Here is a 7,925-nt window from a genome sequence, read left to right as displayed (position 1 = left end):
ATAGAGCAGAAAAGCGCTCTATAAGTGCCGAGCCCAAAGTTAGAATCTGAAAGCACTTCACTTGAACAGCAGCCAATCAGAAAAAAGCCTCAAACCACAAGAAGTCTGAGAACTCCGGCCTCCTTCATGACACTCTGAGGTCTTAGATATTCAAACCGCTTCCTGTGCTCATTCTGAACGTTAACACACGGCTCAGTGTGGTTGTTCTAGGTCAGGGATGTCAAACTCAAATACACAGTGGGCCAAAATTCAAAACTGGAACAAAGTCGCGGGCTAACATTAATATTTATTGAAATATATTTATTCCTCCTGATATAAGAATGAATCTTTTCTTATGGACACGTTTTGCTGAAAAACTGAATATGGAACAAGCAAAGCTTAATACTAAACAATATATATATTAGCTGTATAATGCCAGTAGGCCAGCTCTAATAGTAATTTGGTATGGCTTCGCGGGCCAAATGTAATTAGGCCCGCGGGCCAGTTTGACACCTATGTTCTAGGTGTTACGATAAAGTTTAACGTCCAGCTGTTGATGAAAAGAGGATTTACAGATGATATCACTGCAGCTATATTTATTTATAACTATCAGCAGAAGAGCAAAAATAACACATATTTCACCACAGCGTACAGGACAGACACACACTTTCCCACAGCTATACACACTCTATTATTAGTTTTGTGTTGAGAAATCTGACTGTAGCCTCAGCCATCAGCTCAGTGGAAAGAGTATGAGGAAGTAGCTGCTGTACATGCACAACATGAAACAAAACAAAACCATAAAACATACAGAAGCACAGCAGCCATACTGTTCAGGGTTGTCTTTCCCTCCCAGTGTGTGCATGTCTGTGGAGCCTGAGGTCTATACAGAATAAATCTGAGACCTGATTTTTAAAACAGTTTGGTTTGTTGCAATGTTGGAACTGAATGTAAGACATTGATGATATTTCTAAGTGTTCTATAGTTTAGAAAACTGAGGGTTACAAGTTCTCCGCTTCTGATCAGTTCAGCGTCGCATGTCATGTTGTTGATGTACACATAAATAAAGCAAGAAAATAAAAAACCTTCAGATTATTTTCTATCTAAAGAGATTGTGACTGATAATAAGTCATTTACATCTGCAAACATTCTATTATTGCTGCAGGCAGTGTTGGGTGTAACGCGTGAGTCACTGTAATTAAATTATTTTTCCACTGAAAAAGTAGAGTAACTAATTACTGTTCATTTTTAGGTATTTTAAATACAGTTACTTACAATGTACTTGCGTGACATTGTAAAATAATTAAACTCGCTGAATATCATTATTTAATTTCAATAATTTGTCTTCTAAACGTAGAAGTAAACTCTGCCGCTTTAACATCGTTGTAGTGCAGCTGCGCGTCATTTTGCACCAGTTTGCTGCACAGTCGTATTCTACAGCGGAAGATGTTGGACTTGGCTGAAGCGAGTGGCTGTTTTATGAAGTGGACATATTCCCGTCTCTTCACTTTTCTGAAACAAGCAGACAAGAACATTACAGTAATATGTAAAAACCATCGGCTGCTGTTAATAGCAGGAGTAATCTACCGAAGCGCCTGACACGAGAGCATAGACGAACACTTCTGAGTGATCCTTGTTCATCATCCATCACCGCGGCAACTCCTGCTAAGCAGCAAAACGTGATTTTACTTCAGCAGCACAGAAAGCATCTGAAGGTGAGCTTAAAAAATGATTGCAGGCTACATTGTGGAAGAGATGCTACCGCTGCGTACTGTAGAGTCTCTGTCTTTAAAAAAAATGTATATAAAGAGTTTAATTTCTATTGTTTTTCCACTCAAGGTTCATCGGGATTTTAAGAAGTATTTAGTTAAATTTTCTTATTTAGTAATTAAGTTACTTTTCAGACACAGTAATTAGATAAGTGTTTTAAATACAATATTTATTAAGTAATTAGTAATTAGTAATTAATTACTTTTTTAAAGTAACTTACCCAACACTGGCTGCAGGTAGCTACAAGTGCTGACATATAGTCAGTCTGTGTGACACAGATTAACAACACAATCCAGGTCACAAAGAACAACATGGTGATCGTTTATCAGCTCCAGGTTTTGGAAAAAAACAACTGAAAGAAAGTAAACAAGATATAAAAATGTGATTGTTTAAGCTACATGTTAGCGTGTTGTGGAAAGAAGAAGGTTAAAAATGAGCCATGTGTGAAGCGGTGATGTTGAGGTGCCGTGCATCGCGAGAGTGTTCACAGCGCTTCACTTGGTCCACGTGTTGTCAGGTTACATCCTCATTCCAGAATGATTCATTTTCTTTTCATCTCAAAATTAATGTAAAAAAAAACCCATAATGACAAAGTGAAAAATATTTTGTTTTCTATTCTTGAAAATATATTGAAAATTAAAAAATGATCATGATGTCATCACCCCATGAAATGTTGAGCTGAGCCTCATATTGATGTCTGAGCTCTTTTCTTTACAGCTCCTTGGTTTGGCTCGTTGCTGCTCTCACTCTCCTGGTTTGTTTGTTTGGATTGTTGACTCTCCAGGATGCCTTTCTCACGTGGACCCGAAAAGTCTTACAGAGGTAAAAGTAAACAAGTGGGTCCAGGCAGACGTTGAAAACTGACACCATGGCGGCAGCCTCCTTCAGGTAGTACAATAGCCGGCCCACAGTGTTGGTGTCCCACAGAAAAGCATAGGGAAGACGAGCCAGGTGGTAGGGGACAAAGCAAACACAGAAGATGCTGACCAGCACCAACATGTTCCTGCGAGACTTCACCAGCTTCTCAGAGCCAGAGGAGGCCAGCTGCCTCTGCTGGGCCTGCAACACCCTGCGGGAGATGCTGTAGTAGAAGAAGACCAGGCATATGAAGACTAAGAGGAAGATGATGGTGCAGCTGATTTGGAATGCTTTATGAAGGACGCTGAATGACGTACTGAAGAGGGGCCCACAGTAGCAGCGGTCAGAGGTGAAAGGTTTGTGAGTGATGAAGAACATGATGTTGTAGGCGATTGTTGGAGCCAGGAGAAAAACCCAGGTGACCGTGGAGACGATGTGGGCAGTTCGTACTGTCTGCAGGATGTGAGTTCCTGAAGGATGGATGATTGTCAGATACCTGTAGAGATAAAAGAGGCAGTATACAACTTTACCAAACGAGTCAGTGGTGCCAAATCTGCAGAAGTCACTGTTAAAGTGAAACTAAATATTCATGTTCTTGCCAAAAGTACAGAGTTTAAGAGTGTAATTAACCAAAATCCTTGTTTTAACATTGTTATGAACTGCAATTTTAGCTCAGTAAATGTTCCTTACCTGTTAACAGCGATGTACCCCATGAAAAGGATGCTGGTGTACATGTTGAGGTACAGGGAAGTAGCTCCAATGCTGCAGTGGAGTATGTGCAAAATGGCCGAGTTGCTGGCATAGTGGATTATCCGCAGTGGCAGACAGAGGCAGAGCAGGAAGTCAGCAGCTGTCAGGTTCTGCAGGTAGACCATCAAGCTTCTGGATGCCTGCTGCTGAGTTTGAGAAATGTAAAACTTTAGGATGAAGCCATTGAGGAGTAAACCCACCTGTAGAGACACAGAGAGGATGTAAACAAGAGGACTTTCAAACATGATCCAGGAACCAGTTTCAGGGCACAATCTGACGATTTGAAACATACCAGAAACAGCAGACTGTAGACCAGCATAAAGAAAGGGTTGACTGATGGGACAACCAGATCACAGGTCTCATTGACAGATGAAGTCACATTTTTTGAGTCAGCCATGCTGAAAAACAAATATAATTCACAGAGATACTTTACACATTAAGAGGAGCTGCCTTCATTCAGTTCAAAGTTAATGAATGTGTTTAAGGATGATTGCTGTACGTCCTCATTATCATGTCTGTATTAAAACTCATTGGAAAGCTTTCAGTTCTGTTATGACCCCCTCTGCTAAGGGCCAGAGGGAGAGTAACATAAACGAGTCCTTACACAGGAATCTAACAGAAACAGGGATTTTATTACCAATTTTACAACTGCAAACTGTCAGGGCTGCGCACAACAAGCCACTGGGCAACATTAAATACCCACACAAAGGAAATAAGACACAAGGGCACTCTAGATAGCTGAACGAGGCTCGAGGAAGGGAGGAAAAATAACTCAGTACAATAAACTCTACACAGCTAACCTCCCCGGAACAAACAAGCGGGGCTGGACAGTGCTCGGCTTTACACACACAGTTTAACTAGCAGGCATTCTCAGACCGCACTCTCCCAGACCCAGACTGCGCTCTCAGTCTAAAGACGCCACGCCAAATGACACATATAAAGCACAACGTTTCACATCGTTTCGAATCATCAAGTCTTATGTTCAATATTGAGTAAATATTTGTATTTTGCCAGAAAGTGTAAACAAAAATACCCAAATACATATTTTTATGATCAAAAAAGAGCAGGCGTTAAATGTTTCAGGCTTGAGAGGTGAGATCTGAATCTTGGCAGAAGTCAGTTGCAGTCCTGAGGCAGCTGTGTGAAGTGCTTTTCTTTCCCATGACAGGAGCCACTAAAAGTCATCTTTTAAGTTAAGTATGAAATCAGTAGAAATACTAAAGATTTGAGGATGAGCAACAGGACTCACCTGTTTCTCCAGTTTTTGGTGAGCAGAAGAAGCTGCTTGCGTCGTTATGTCCCCTCAGTTAATAAGTATCACCGTAGATCAGGAAACACACAGTAACCAAACTGATAACCGGCACTCTGACTTATTTCCTGTTTTTCGTCACTACTATAAGTAAAGACAGTGACGTTACGATATAAAGTGTGTGAGTTTATTACATACTTCATGTGTCTGCCCTTTTTTTGTAGATTATCTCATATTAAGTCACACCATAGCTCTTTGACAAGATGCACAATTAACAGGCTGAAATCAAAAGCGCAAACAAAGCAGAAGATTTTTGATCTATCTGTGACTTCACTCCTATTGGCTTCTTTTTGTTTTAAGATATTCCTTTGTTGCACTTTTATGTTATGTTGAATTTAAAGTGCATTTGTCACTCTGTTTATCAAACCATCCACACAAGTTGCATCACCATCTTCTTCGTGGTCTTCATATCCCTGGTTTTCTTCTACTACAGCACCTCCTACAGGGTGTTGCTGGGACAGCAGAGGCATCTGGCCTCCTTTGGTGTTTCATTCCAGTGAGACCAGTCACCTAAATCCCAAGGATTCATAAACAACACAAGTTTTTACTGAGATCAGAGATCAATATGAGGCTGAACTCAACATGAACACACTCCCAACAGTGTAAATGTTGTTACTGTGGCCAATCTGGTCCAACACACAGGCATGTACGATGGCTACCCTTCCCTTAGCCTGGCTTTGCCAGAGGTTTCTTCCTGTTAAGATTGAGATTTTCCTTCTGACTGTCACCAAGCTCTTGCTCATAGGGGGATCGTGTGATTCTTGGGTCTGTCTGTATTTTTGTAGGGCCTGTGCCTTACAATAATAAGACAACGTAATAAGACAACTTATTAATAACCTCCCTTCATGTTTTAAAGTCTATTCTCACTATAAATATATTGTTTAGTGTTGAAGGTGCTATGTTGGGTCGGTGTGTTGTGGAATGGGGGGGGTGACATAACCCCCCAAGACCCTCAGAGTCTTAGTTGCAGAAAAAAATGAATTGTGAAGGGGTTAATGGGGTCACTGCTGTAGCCCAACCCTCCAGCCTCCCAATACACCTGCCCACCAAGGCCCTGTGTGTGTGTGGTGATATGTTGTGAACCGTAGTGACTATAGTGTAATTAAAAATTCAAAAGGAGGGGCAGTAAGCACAGTGTGGCTAATTTAAAGTAGAGTCTTAGTCCCGGGTAATTCTGTTTAAAAAAAGTTTGTTTCTTGATCTTACATGGTAAGCGCACTGCATTTTCAGGGTACAGGTCGTATTATTAAGTCACATCATTTTTGATAACCAAAGCAGGGCTTTGGCCTCCTCCAGCCCACATTGTCTACATCCCCAGACCGTTAGCGTTAAGGGGACAAAGGGGGGCCAACAAATGAAGGCCTCCCTTTAACCCTGATCATTTCTGCTTCTTGGGATGATACAGCTTCATTTTTAATAAGACATGGTATATCATGAGATCAGAGACTTCAATTTTAAATATAATAAACTAAGGAAAACGCGTGGCAGCTTTTAAACTTTACTGACAGCAAAGAAGAAAAAGAAAGGAAAGCATTTAACAAAACCAGAAGTTTCATGAGAAGGCTGTGTGCAGGCAGGAGTGGTGGTAAAGAGAACCCATATTGCAGACTCACACAGGCAAAATAATGCAGTCAAAACAGCTTTACTGATGAAACATAAAATAACTAAACTGAAAATACCAAAAAAGACACAGATTTTCAGGAAACATAACACAGAGATGTGGACTTGACAAGAGGGGATACAGCAGACGGGGGAGACAGAGCAACTAAGCAACACAGACCGAACATTAACAAAGAAACCAAAAGACTAGAAACAAGAAATCAAACGACTCAGGTCTCCTAACAAGAAGCCCCCATTGAAGAGAGCAAATAGATCAGCAAACAATATCTGAAAGAACGTTTGTATTTGTGCTCAGTGGTGATTTTTTTTCCTTTTTATGTAGTTTTGAAAATAATATATTGCACCTGGCCTCTGTGGCGCCTCCTGTGGGTGGAGGTCTTACAGGACACGTACGAACTCCTGCTTGTTTTCCAATTAACCTGCCCTTGTAGCTTCTTATTGGCAGAGCACACCTGATCCAGATAACCAGCAGCAGGTAGGAAAGGGATAACTCAAAAACAAGCAGGAGGCTCACACTGGAGGACTGGAGTTTGACAGGCCTGTCTTACAGTAAGGTTAGCACACGTCTTCTCTTCGAGCTCTGCCTGCCACAGTGTGCGAGAATGTTAGATGAGGTGCTTGGGTTTATAAAAACAGCAGTTGTATGAATGTGTGATTGGCTGAATGAAGCTTGTAATAAAAAGTGCTTTGAGTGTTTGCTTAGAAAAGAAAAAAAAACAAGAAGTACCAGTTTATTTATCATAAGCACAAATTAAGCTTTTAATGTGAAAGAGACCACCCAGGAAGTGATTGGTGTGGTAACTTGTGTCAAAGACGAGCGCCTCAGCAGAGCTCGGAGTCTGTGACACATAGGTAGAGTGTTGTTAACAGCACATCACTGAGTACAGTGCAGACCCAAAGATAGAGCGCAGTTGTTCTTACAAGTGTTACAATAAAGTGTATTGTGAGGATATACTGATGTTTGCACACATAAAGACATTTTCAGGGAGAACATGAATTGGCCATTTACAGCTGCAAGCGTGGCAATATTTCACAGTTAGCTACAGTAACTACTGCTACCCCTGATATACGGTTCATATTTTGACTGTTTTTCTTCTCTTTAAGGGAAAGACAAAAACACTCACAGTAGTGATAAAGGATATTCGTGTGAACCAGAGAGGTGACAGATAGCTGAGCTGATTCAAATCACGCTGAAACCACAAGATGGATCAAATTGGCTTAAAACGTGAATATCATAAAAGTTACAGCCCCAAGGGAAACTGGACACCCACAAAGCTGTTAGTTCCTGTTACACAACTGCAGGATAAAAAAGAAAATGTTACAACTACAGGGGGACCATTTATCGACTTTTACTGTGAAACTGTGTCACAGGACTTTATTACAACTGTAATAAAGAGTAGAGAGTAGAGAGTGTTCCTTCAGTGTCTGACATGTGTTTGACTACTTCCGCTAAGCTTTTTAAACAAATTAAAAGCTGCTGATTGAACTTGCTGATAAGATTCAGAGGAGAAACCACAACCTTTCAGCAGACTGAGATCATGATTTGAATGAGAAAAATGATATATTTGGTTTTGTGACATCAGCAGAAGACGAGAAAACCTCAAAGACAGAGAAGATAAAGTCTGACAGTGGAAACATG

General features: G+C 40.7%; 1 pseudogene across 1 annotated transcript; it reads right to left on the bottom strand.

Moving 5' to 3' along the window:
- Positions 1-535: 535 nt before the first annotated feature.
- Positions 536-4,657, bottom strand: LOC309703598 (P2Y purinoceptor 14-like; annotated as a pseudogene). The gene is made up of 4 exons (XR_014280833.1): positions 4,607-4,657; positions 3,650-3,755; positions 3,298-3,557; positions 536-3,103 (listed from the first exon to the last, which is right to left on the bottom strand). The product of XR_014280833.1 is annotated as a P2Y purinoceptor 14-like (transcript).
- Between the last annotated feature and the right edge of the window lie 3,268 nt (positions 4,658-7,925).

Source organism: Aulonocara stuartgranti (genome assembly GCF_965226115.1).
Source record: "Aulonocara stuartgranti genome assembly, chromosome: 3".
Classification (NCBI taxonomy): Eukaryota; Metazoa; Chordata; class Actinopteri; order Cichliformes; family Cichlidae; genus Aulonocara; species Aulonocara stuartgranti.
The sequence above is the reverse complement of the archived record's forward strand: the minus strand, read 5'-3'. Positions and strand labels throughout refer to the sequence as shown.